Source organism: Notolepis coatsorum (genome assembly GCF_963971535.1).
Source record: "Notolepis coatsorum genome assembly, chromosome: 1".
Lineage (NCBI taxonomy): Eukaryota > Metazoa > Chordata > Actinopteri > Aulopiformes > Paralepididae > Notolepis > Notolepis coatsorum.
In genome coordinates, this window is record NC_140165.1 from 100,030,933 (window position 1) to 100,044,166 (window position 13,234).

A 13,234-nucleotide genomic window follows, 5' to 3' on the forward strand; every position below is an offset into this window, starting at 1 on the left:
GGTTATAATGACACACAACCAACGCCAAACAGTGGTCAACGAACGGTCTTTATTAGTATTTTGAGCTGTCCAGGCAGAATTGCAGCAATGGTCTTAGGGAGCCGTTGATATCTGACATCACCGTTTACAAGTCCGCCTTTTATTTATCCCATAACACGCGATAGTGTCTTCTTGGTTCGACAGCAGTGAACAATCTCCGTGAAGTTTCTCAGAGTTCCGCTCGGGTCAGTCCATTATTTCACATCCCATGGGGGGTGTTTCCTCACTTTCATGACCATATATGGATAATCATGCACGAGCATTGACGGTAGAACAAAGTGGTATTCATCAACACGGAGGAGCATAGGACCTGTGTACGCACGGTTGATGAATCCCGATTCTTCTGTGCGTACACTGGTTCTACATTCTGTGCTTACGTGTGGAGCTCACGTTGATGAATGAGGGCCCAGGGCCCTCATGCATCAACGTGGACTTTGAACTTGACCTACTTCCACACGTAAGCACGGAATGTAGAACTAGCGTACGCACAGGGAAGTCGGCATTCATCACACGTGCGTACGCAGGCTCTATGGTCCTCCGTGTTGATGAATACCACTTTGTTCTACCGTCAATGCTCGTGCATGATTATCCATATATGGTCATGAAAATGAGGAAACACCCCCCATGGGATGTGAAATAATGGACCGACCCGAGCGGGACTCCGAGAAACTCCACGGAGAATTCACTGCTGTCGAACCAAGAAGACACTATCGCGTATTATGATTTATGGGATAAATAAAAGGCGGACTTGTAAACGGTGATGTCAGATATCAACGGCTCCCTAAGACCATTGCTGCAATTCTGCCTGGACAGCTCAAAATACTAATAAAGACCGTTCGTTGACCACTGTTTGCCGTTGGTTGTGTGTCATTATAACCGTGCTTGTAATATGAATGCCTTTATTAGTTGTGTTCGATTGGCTATATGATTTTTAGATGCATCTATTTTGTTGTCGGCTAATAAAGACCGCGCTGGAATATGACTGCCTTTTCCCGTGTTGTTTGATTAATACCCCAGGGATTAAAGTTCTCCTCAATTTTATTCCAAATCGCGATGGATCTCCCGTCAATTTTCTACCTGCTGCATATGATTTCTAGAGGCATACTACAATCTATTTTGATGTCAGTATTGGGTAGCCTATATAAACAATATAATACGAGAGCATATACAAGAACAATGAATCTCACTGCATGTATGATAGCCTGCCTTTCAATACATGAACTTGAATCCCATCATATACATAGTCTGTCCACTATAGTGTCATTGCAATGCGTTTTCTATTCTTTCTTATACGGTAAAAAGGGGGAAGAACACTATATTAATATGACTTGTATTCTGCTTACAGCTTCGAAGTTCCACTTGTTTCGTTTAACGTAAAGCCTTTTAAATATAATCAAAACGTTCCCGTGTTTCTGCGGTCTGCGCAGAATAATAACGAGTTGAGCTTTATGATTTATGATGAATTGAAAATGGGGGACCCTGATGTAAACAAGACGAAAGTTGGTCTGCATCCCCAATTAACAATTGTATGTACTGAGCTGTACTGTACTGTACCCATTCTGCAATCTGTTAATAAACTTTTCAATCAATCAATCAATCAAGCTACGCGGAGCGCAGTCAGTCAGTAGCCTACACCCCGTATATTCCGATAACGCTATATAAACCATGCTGCATTCATTCTGAGAGAAAGATCTATTATTCCAAATGCTATTTATAGGGTTTTGACCATAATTACACTACTGTTGCTATTCTACAATGAACTATAATGAACTACGGTTCGTACAGAACATGCCGGTGTTATTATGCACAGAAGCTCATTTCCTTGTTGTAATAATATATTCTACCACTGGGAGCTAGGTACGCCAGGTCTGAAATGTGCGTAGATGTAAGCACGAAGTCAAGTTCAAGTTGAAGTTGATGAATCCCACTCTTTGCTTAGAAATGATCGTACGCACAGGGTAAGCACAGATCTGTGCGTAGAACACGTTGATGCATGAGGGCCCTGGACTCTAATTAATGGCAGACAGAAAGCAACCTTACGTTTTGGCCACGGCAGGGGGAGAAGGTACGGAAAGATTTAGTCATGAGGGCGGCCATCAAAGCATCCGTTAATCAGGTTCATTAGAGTGCAGAGGAAAGAAAACATCAGACTGTATCAACACTGTATCTGCTTCCTGCTGTGAGGTAGGCTATAGACTGTTTCAACTTGACAACATAAACATTTTAAATGGACCCAAGTTTATATCCTGTTGCAGTGTTTGCCAACGAGCAGGGAATAAACTGGGGTTCAAGCTGTTGTTCCCTAGCAACAGAATTCCATTGAAACAGTCTATACTCTCCATTGAGGTGACAGTGACTCAAGAGGTAGAGTGGTCGTCTGGTAATCGGACGGTTCCCAGTTCGATTCCAGCTACTTCATGCTGCGCCCTTGAGCAAGACACTTAACAACTAACAACTACCGATCAGGTTTGCACCTTGCATGGTCGCTTCCACTGTCGGTGAGTGAATGTGTGAGTGAATGGGTGAATGTGAGGCACAAGTTGTAAAGCCATTTAAGTGCCGTTTCATCGCTGTCATGGATTTCTGCTTTAATTGAAAATTTACTTAATTGTAATAAAAATTATAATTTGGACACCTCACAAAAAAAAGACTTTCTTGCAAGTGCCCTATTGTACTATAACTACCCAGACAGTGGAATATGGCATAATGGAAAACCTTAGAATAAATTAATAAAATAATACAAATTATTGCTATTGGCATCAACATCATGTTCAGTGAGTTGACTTTAATTTTCATATAGCCTACATTTCATGGCTACTCTGGGAAGCCCATTGCAGGAATGAATCAGCATAAAGTGGCTAGCACGCATGTCTAATGAGCCAACTACTGTTACATACAGTGGCGTGCACAGATAGGGCCCGAAGGGGGGCTTGAGCCCCTGCCCTTTTGTCCCAAGTGCCCTTCCAAAAACATTTAATAATAACGTTTTTTTTTTCTTTAAAAAAATTAAGACGGAAATGTACACTACTATCCACGAAAAATATGAAGACGTTAATGTATACTACTATCCACGGGGAAAAAAACTATTTTGGAAGTACCCCGCATGCGCCCCCCCTCCACCCCTTGAGCCCCTGCCCCCCAACACTGCCAGTCTATCACAGCTGTCTTTAGTTGCACTGGAAAACATCAAAACTAAATGTCCAAACTCAAAGTGATATCTCGAAAGAATCTTTCGAGGCATGGAGGGGGAAAAAAAGAGTATGTTTGAGATTGACAACTGCTGGGAGGAATCAGGGCCTTGTCAGTGTTGTAACCCACAGCACAGAATCCCCAGCCCCGACCTCTGTAAATATAGCAACACTTGGCGGACCACCTGTCACCTGTCTGTCAGGACCAAAGAGAGAAGGGCGACGGTCGGCGAGAGCGACAGAGACACACTGTTAAAATGTTAACAAGGTCATTGAGAATCACAACCTTCACTCTGAGCCATAAGTGCTCGTGTCTCCAGAATCCCATGTGAATAGATCACGTACTGTACGCGAAACACACGCAGATGGCCCTATGCCATCGAAAACTATCTTTAGCTACACCCATGACCTTTTAAACTACACAGATGATCAATAATAAACATAATAATAATAATCAATGTATATGGGCAAATATCATGATACGTAATGATATATATATATAAAAATAAAATATCAAATACCTTTTTTTTTATAAAAATAAAAACACTAACCTTCTTACCGTCTTATACTATCATGCACTCTTCCTACTATACTAATATGTCTACTACTATTTCAAGATTTCAAGAGGTTTATTTGTCACCAGGGCATACAGTGAAATGCGGGTGGTCATGCCTGCTTTGATTGTTAATTGATAATAAAATAGACATAAAAAAACAGATAATAAAAAGACACAAGATGGGCATGATAAAATAGACATGCTAAATTCCTGAGAAGGCACTGGGTCCTATGTACACTACTATACAATATACAGTTTTAACTCTATGTCACTATGCTATACTTACTATATATATCTAAACTATACTATACAAGAACCACATCGGTTCTACCTTAAAGTGACCTTTATTTTCCTCATTCCTTTAAAGTGACCTTTAAAGCAAAACCCTGGACAGGCTCCAGTATGTTCAAAATTCAGCTGCCAGGGTTCTAACCCGCACCAAACCCTGGCAGCACATCACCCCCACCCTCATCCACCTCCACTGGCTCCCCATCAAATCCTGCATCACCTACAAAACCATCCTGCTCACCTACAAATCCCTTCACGCTCTGGCACCTCAGTACCTCACTGACCTCCTCCACCCCTACACTCAGTCACGGTCCCTACGATCCACGGACACTGAATGAATGAATGAATGAATGAATGAATGAAAACTTTATTTAACAGATTGCAGAATGGGTACAATACAGTACGGCTCAATACATACAATTGTTAAGGGGATGCAGACCTGAGAAAGACGTTTGTCTCGTTTCCATCAGGGTCCCCCATTTTAAATTCATATAGACATTTATGACATACACAACATACATGACATTTATGGCATAGGGACATATAGGTATTTAGTACTGATACATTTGTGACATAAACGGTATTCAAATATACAGTACTGTTACCCCTAGATCCTGACAGAGTATATATGATGGGGAGGGGACTGTACATTAGGAGGGGGTGGGTGGGAGAGAAATATACATATGGCGGGGAGGGAATATATACATGCGGTGGGGAGGAGACTGTCTATTAGGAGGTGGTGGGGGTTTTGGGCATTTACGGTGGCCAGTTTCGAATTGCAGCCTCCCGTAGGTGCTCTTTAAGAGCGGTTTTGAATGTGGGTAGTGATTCACATTCCTTTACAGCTTTGGGTAGGGCGTTCCACATTGTTGTGGCATAATTGCGAAACGTGTTTAGTCCCTTGTTTGAGCCGAATCTGGGTTTTACATGATTTGTTGAGCTTCCTCTGGTGTAGTGGTTGTGGTATTCACTGACCTTTGGGAAGTATTTTGACATGTACATGGGTACCCCGGTCGTATAGTGTATCAAGTTGTAGACCAGGCCCATTGCAAGTTGCTGTACTCTGTCGTCTACTCTAAGCCATCCTAGGTTGTCAAAGTGGGCAGGGGTGAGGTGGGTTCTGGGGTTCAGGTCAAGTAGTAGTCTGACCAGTTTGTTTTGTGATGTTTGTAATTTTGTTTTAAGCGCCTTTGAGGTGCTTTGGTACCATGAGGTGCACGCATAGTCGTAGTATCCTTGAATGAGTGCTCCTGCCAGAGTCTTCAGGGTATTCTTGTTTACCAGAGAGGAGATCCGGTACAAGAATCTAGTTCGTTGGTTGACTTTTTTTATTACATTGGATGCCATTTTGTCACAGGAAAGATTTGCCTCTAGGATGGAACCCAGGTAGGTAATTTCGTCTTTCCTTGTGACAATATTGTCACCCACTGTAACTGAGAAGCCGTCGGTCTTGCTGAGTTTGTTATTTGAACCGAAGAGAATGGACTCTGTTTTGCCCATGTGTAATGATAGTTTGTTATCTGGTCAGCTCTCCATCCCCCGAACCAGACTGCGGACCTTTGGGGACAGAGCTTTCAGTGTGGCAGCTCCCACCCTCTGGAACTCCCTCCCAGCAGAACTCCGCACCGCCCCAACTCTGGACTCATTAAAGAAACTGCTCAAAACCCACCTCTTCAATTTGGCCTTTAACCCCTAATCTCTCACTTTATATGTATATGTTGTGTCTGTCCACTGTCTGTTACTTGTTATCCCCCCCCCTATGTAAAGCGACCGTGGGTCTCTTGAAAGGCGCTATATAAAATGAAGTTATTATTATTATTATTATTGGGGTGTCGTAACATTTTGGGGACATATGGAAAGGTGTGGAAGGGAGTCTTAACTTCCACACTTGTCGTACAGAACTTGTAAGTCGCTTTGGATCAAATCGTTCAGCTAAATGACTGAATGTAAATGATATAGATCAGGGGTCTCAAACTCGCGGCCCGTGGGCCAATTGCGGCCCGCTGGATGATTTTTTTGCGGCCCCCTACTTGACATCAAAGTAAAAAAATAATATATATATATATATATATTTTTTTTAATGTTTTAAATCTTAGACAAACAAAACACTTTGCTTTCATGAAATATTGTAAGCAGTCATTTGAGGCTTTATAAAAGCAGCACAATGAACACAAATCTGTCAGTGCAGAGTCCAACCTCATCTTAAATAACAAACAGCATTGCTTGTTGTAGTTAACAAAGAGAGGCAGAGTTGATTTTGCAAAAGATTTAAAAAAAATTATCATATATATAATATTTGATGCGGCCCAGCCTCACCCAGACTCTACCTCCAGCGGCCCCCAGGTAAATTGAGTTTGAGACCCCTGATATAGATGATAGTCTGCAAACATTATTTCATTAGGCAAGCTCTTTCCTAGGCCAGGGGCTGTAGTGTTCATGTGACCTTAAAATGGTTGTATGAAAAAGTCAGTGTTTTGTTTTCAGTCATGATAGAAGTTAGATCAGCCTTTACAGAGTTTAATATGTAATTAATAACATCTTACCACAAAATCAAGCGGCATGTTGATTCAATTAAATTCAAGTAAAGTTTATTCAATTTTATTAATAGAATATATATATCAGAATGGTGTCTTTTAAGGGTTTAGTGATTTACAATAGTCTAAAAAAGAAGCAAAGCAATAAGTATTTTGTCAGCAAATTACAAAATAAAATTCCTTTTTGAAACATTGCTCAGATGCAAGAGTGAACAACATTTTGCAGTTATCAGTAATTAAAGCCCCAATCCGTTATTTCTTACCATATACATGTGGGCTATATTCATGTACATTCTTAAAGAGTTTGATCTGGAGGCCTTTTGGAACATTCTTAACCAGTCACAAAGCAGTATATAGGTCCAATTTACTCCAATGTTTACAAACATTGCCAAGGTAAACTAATCTTTTATATCAAAATACAGCAAATACAATTAAATCCAATTAGAAAATAAAAATCCATCCGTTGCCGATATTTACTTTAGGTGGTGGGGCAACCCGTTTGTTTATACCGGGATCACCGATTGGGCCTTTAAATCGGGAGTACAGAAATACTCTACACCGCATAGCTTTAACTCAACAACTGGCCATCGATACCGGCCCCATGTCCCATGAGCCTCAGCGGCGTCGATCATGTGACCCTGGCAGGGAAGACTTTATTCCGTCAAGAGTGACAGACAGATTCTCCAGCTGGCTCTGAGGGGGGGTGGGGTCGCATGGGTCCAGTGTGGCATATAGTCACCATGGCAACACAGAGAGGGTGGGTAATGACAAACTTGGGTAGGGGGCGGGGGGGGGGGGGCTTATGTATGCATCTGGTGACAGGAGATCACAAGGCTGTCACACAAGTATCAGTCATCAGGGCCCCACTGCTCCACCTGATCACAGCAGCGTTACCAGTCGGAGCTGACCTGGGGTCAGACTGGGGGAAGCAGATGAGGAGCCCACAGACTAGTGACTCAGCTAAAGACGGCCATGACCAATACTAATTGTACAGTAGCGGACCAACGCCAGCGAGACCAACTGGTGATTTGTTTCAGTTCGTCTGAAACCAAATCGTTTTAAAAACGCTCATTTTTAGGCTGAATAGTTTCAAGCGGGTCAGGCTTCCACTGTACAATCACACATATGCTTGAGATTAGAATTTTTTGGGAGCCGAACATTCCAACGATGATGTCACAGCGGCTACTGGCCAAAGAGAGCTAGGGAGTGATAGAACTCTAAGGTGGAATTCTGAGGACACTTTTTCCGAGTCACATTGAGGAAACGGTTGTTTGTCCTTCAATTTCTCTAAAATAGCTCGCTAGCCATCTTATTCTTCACCAAAGCCACAAAATAACCAACTGAAATGTAAAATGTTACTCCCATACAGAACACACTTCTAGAATGAAAAGACTTCCCTAAACATATCATAATCCCACTCACACTCTTACGAGAAGCAAAATTATATACTATTCAAACGTGAAACCACTGTGTCTCCACCCGAAACCTCCGTGCGTCAATCAACACAAAGTCTAACTCATTCAGAATGAGCCAATAAGATGGATGAACGAATACACAAGCGGGCCTGAAAGGTCTGTGTGCGTGTATGTGTGTGTGTGTGTGTGTGTGTGTATCTAAGGAGGGACAAGGGCTGCCAGTACTGGGCACAAGCTCTGAGTCATGATGGGTCACCGGGTGCCTCGCTTTCTGTCGCTCCCCTCCCACAAACAGCTATAGTATACAGGACAAAATAGCCCACTGTCAAAGTCCCGGAACCAGGCTTCCACGCATGCAGAGAAAAAGGGCTGCTCAGATGATTAATAAAAGACACATAACGCGCAGCACTTGTCAAACGGCATTGGTTGTAGGACGAAACAACATACCGGTAACTGCCTTGAGAGACTCAAACCACATCCATGTTTTGTAGTCGTTAATAGGGGGAAAATATATAGTTATATATCGCAATACTTTGCGGGGGGGGGGACTTTACTCTACAATCCCCTTTTGCTTCAGTAAAAATTACTGGAGTGGGGTGAACAGACTGAAAACCTTATCTTATTAAATAAAGGAGATGATGTATATATTTATTTTATAGCAGATGTTGACAACGCTTTCCATTGGGGACATAATTTGCAGTTGAAAAAAGGTAATAAATTGTAATAAAGTGCAATATATCGCAATATCCCGATAATACAATATTGTGACTACTAGCATGGTGATAATATCGTATTGAGGTGGCTCTGGTGATTCCCATCTCTTTCCGGTATATGTTTTTTTGATGCGTTTTCTAACCTGCTAAATCTTTAGAATTCTAAAACTCACACCAGTAGCCGGTGGCCGTCGTGGCATCGTCATCAGAGCACTCTCACTCGGAACTCTAATCTCACAGGTGAGATTATACACCCGAGAGACTAAATACTAGTATCAACACATCGGGGTGGAATTCGAGATGAAAGCGGGGAGTGTCCTGGCAGTGTGCCCTGTGGTCTCCCTCAATCGACACAGGTTTGTTGACTCAGTTCTGAGTCGCTGAGTGGAAATAAATACAGACTTGGACTGTCAGAATAATGTGTATATATCTTTAAAAGATACAAGATACAGCCCATAACAAAGAAAGTAACTCCTGGTCTTACAAAGTCAGAAAGGCTGGTTTGCCAAGAATGACGGACGTCGGACGATGACTCACTCTGGAAAAGGAGAAGACGTACACACATCCAAGCCAAAGGTTTTAGCAGGTTGAGAGTCTCTGATGCTCCCATACATTTCATTCCATCTTTATTTAATCTCCATGAATCATTGCAAGCTCTCATTTACAATGTTGTTGAGAATATACATTACACAATATAAAAAGCACAACAAGAGTAATAAAAACAATTTAACCAATTAAAACAAATATAGAATACAATTTATTTTTTACGGGCGGCTACGTGGTGCAGTGGGCAAGGCGCTCACCACAAATCCCTGTTCGAGCCCAGCGCTCCACATTGCTTTCAGTTTAGCTGGTCGTCCGCACTAATACACATTGGCAGTATTAGGGGGAGGGAAACTGATAGGTGGGGATCGGGCGTTGTGGACAGCGACTCCTACAGGTCGGTTGGTGCGCCTGCGCAGTAGAATCAGGAAGCGACGGGGGCGGCGCCCCTCCAAAGCCCAGACCCCTGACGCTGAAAGATCGAGCCGCGCAGGTGGAAAGATGCGACTGCTGTTACCTCGAGTATCGGAGGGGACTCGTGCTATGTATGACTTAGTCCACATTGCAGCCGGCTTGTGGGAGGCAAGAAACAGCGTTCGAGACAGGGGAGGGTTGAATTGGATGATACGAAAATTGGGATGGGAGAAAAAAGTGGATAAAAAAAAAGAATACAATTTATTTTGAAAAGGCTGCAGACTGAGACAGAATTATTGGTGATGAAAGATCTAAACTGACCAATGGATAACAGTGTATTGAGTTTCAGAGCGGATTGTAAGATGTTCCATGGAAGCAGAGAAGCTAAAAGTGTACTTCCCAAGTTCAGTGTTAACTTTATAAGCCACAGTCACTGGAACCAGTAAAAACCAGTTCAACAATGTGGAGATCACCAATAACGGCCTGGTATACGAAGAAATGCCGGTGAAAATGTAATTAAATAAACAACGTTTCGACACTAGGTATAGACCCGTTCGCTGTATACAAACATACCGTGTTCGAGCCAATCAGCAATACCAACTGAGTCACGTGACTAATTTGCCCCCTACCTGCGCGAGCTGCTGCGCTAAAAAAGGGGCTCTATGGAGAAACCATGACACTCCCCTGACTAAAAGTTGTTTCAAACGAAAACGGCTGGATGTCATTTTGCCAAATCAGCACGGCTGTGAGTGTGAGTCTTTCACCTTTTACATATCTAGCTTTGACATGGATTGATTGTTTAGATCGCTAGCATGGCTAACAAATGCAAATATATTGTAGTCTGCCCTGTTGTTCTGACCAGGATTACATTCCTTTTGCTCCCTTGATGCGCGCGCACACCGAGTCCGACATATACAGTGAACAGGTCTATTCTTCAAGTTAACCTGTTTTAACCTGACGAGGACCTGGTGCGTTTACTAAATGCGTGGGAGGTAGCGTGCAGTGTTTCCTCATTTTTATCCAAGACGCACTAGTTGGCAAGATGCCACACTCCCTTCTGATCTCTACCAAACACGCTGGGGCACAGCTGTGAAGCAATTCTTAATCAAATACATTGTACAGTTCAGTAAGTAGCTCTCATCTGGCTTTCAAACCATAAAAACTCGGTGACTAACACAGGGGCTTCACCTCCACCGCAGGCATATAATAGAACCCTTTGGTTCCCTTTGTTGACAGGATCAAACTAAATAAATAAGTTACAGAAAACTGAATCTGTAACACGCCCTTCAAGATCAGACCATTGCAAGTATGAGAAGAATAACACTGAGGTGGGGTGCTGGAGTTTGTTGTGACACCTTGTGGCTTCTCATACTGTAGCTAGCACCTCAGAATAGGAAATCCCCTGCTATTACTGTATACTGTATATAATGATGTCACAGCAATTTTACTGTGCCCCAATTGGAGTTCAGAAATCTACACAGAGCCGACCCCTAACACTGCGCAAGTGGCAGTGTTAGGGGTGGGAAGCTGGTGGGTGGGGATCGGACGTTGTGGACAGCGACTCCTACAGGTCGGTTGGTGCGCCTGCGCAGCAGAATCAGGAAGCAACGGGGGCGGCGTGTCCCTCCCACACAGACCCTCGCCAAGACCCTTCGGATATCCACCCAAGCCCTGGTCTTCTCGGCAGCAGAGTACTGTGCCCCAGTCTGGAGCAGAAGCCCACACGTTAAAAAAGTTGATGCGGCTACTAACAACGCCCTCCGGATCATCACTGGATGCCTGAAGGCTACACCCGTCTTCCTGCTGCCAGTCCTTGCAGGAATCGCACCAGCTGGCCTACGACGAGAGGCTGCCACTCTCGCCCTAGCAAGGAAGGCAGTGAAGCATGACTGGCACATCCTACACAACACCACAACAACAACAGCACCTATGAGCAGACTCAAGTCCCGCCACCCCTACAACAAGGTGGCACAAGAGATGCTCCGTTCCACCACTGAGGACCTATCCAGAAATGGATGGCTGGCGGCAGCCTGGAAGAGAGTGGGAGAGTGCTGGGCCAACCCGTATCCACCACCACATCTGGGATCCAGGAGATGGCGCCACAGGAGACGATCTTCCACGCCGGCAATGGGTTCTGCTGAACCGTTTAAGATCTGGGGTTGGTCGCTTTAAAGCATCATTAAAGAAGTGGGGCCTGGCAGACAGCGCTGCATGCGAGTGTGGAGACCCTGAGCAGACTGTTGACCACATCCTGACCATTTGCCCCCTATACAAACCACCCTCGGAAGCCAGCCTCTTTGATGTGGGACCAGAGTTAAGGGCATGGCTACAAGATACGGAGTTGGACCTCTGACGTTACACGAAAGAAGAAGAAGACCCTCGCCGCTGAGAGATCGCGCTGTACAGGTGAAAAGATGCTGCGGCTGCCTCCTCGTGTACCAGAGGGGACACGTGATGCAAGGCTTTGTCCACATTGCAGCCGGCTTGTGGGAGGCATGGCCTAACAGCGTTCGAGACAGGGGAGGGTAGAATTGGACAATACGAAATTGGGATGGGAGAAAAATAGAAAATGGGAGAAAAAGTAGATTAAAAAGAAGAAATAAAAGGAAAACGCCGAAAATCACTTCAAGAAACACAGAAAATCAAGTCACTTTGCTTTGATATCTGATATGTTACACATTAAATGTCCCACATTATACTGCTTTTCAACAGGTTAACCCTTTCACTACCACACTACCAAAGGGTCAACCCTTTCACTGTGACAATACAGAAGGTTAACCCTTTCACAACCACACTAAGAAACGGTTTAACCCTTTCATTACCACACTTTATACTTTTACTCCACTACATTTCAAGGGAAATATTGTACTTTTTACTCCACTACATTCATCTTAACCCATCAGTTGCTAGTTACTTTGAAGAAAAGGATTTTGCATAGAAAACATAATATATACAAAATAAAAAATGTATTACTTTATTATATACTTTCACATTTGAAGCCCGTCAACTTCAAGAGGACATAATCAGAGCAGCATAACTGGACCACATACCACTTTAACATAACATTTAAATCAGAGCAGCATAACTGGACCACATACCACTTTAACATAACCTTTAATCAGAGCAGCATAACTGGACCACATACCAACATAACCTTTAATCAGAGCAGCATAACTGGACCACATACCACTTTAACATAACATAGAGGTCAATGGATACACAAACGTGATGTAGAATGAGTACTAGATACTTAAGTACATTCAATAGCAAATACTTCTCTACTAGAATTTGAATGGAGGACTTTCACTTTTACCAGAGTACTCATTCATCTGAGTATTTCTACTTTTACTTTTGGGAAATTAGCTTACCGTCTTCTCCAGAGAGATACAATAAGATAGATAGCAGTTTCCTCTATCTGTCCACTTCCATTCATTGTGCTAAGCTAGGCTAACATGCAGCCAGATAGCTTTCTACTGAACGCACAGAGAGGAAACTGGCATCTATCTTCTTGTCTCTATCTGGAGAAGACGATAAGCTAATTTCC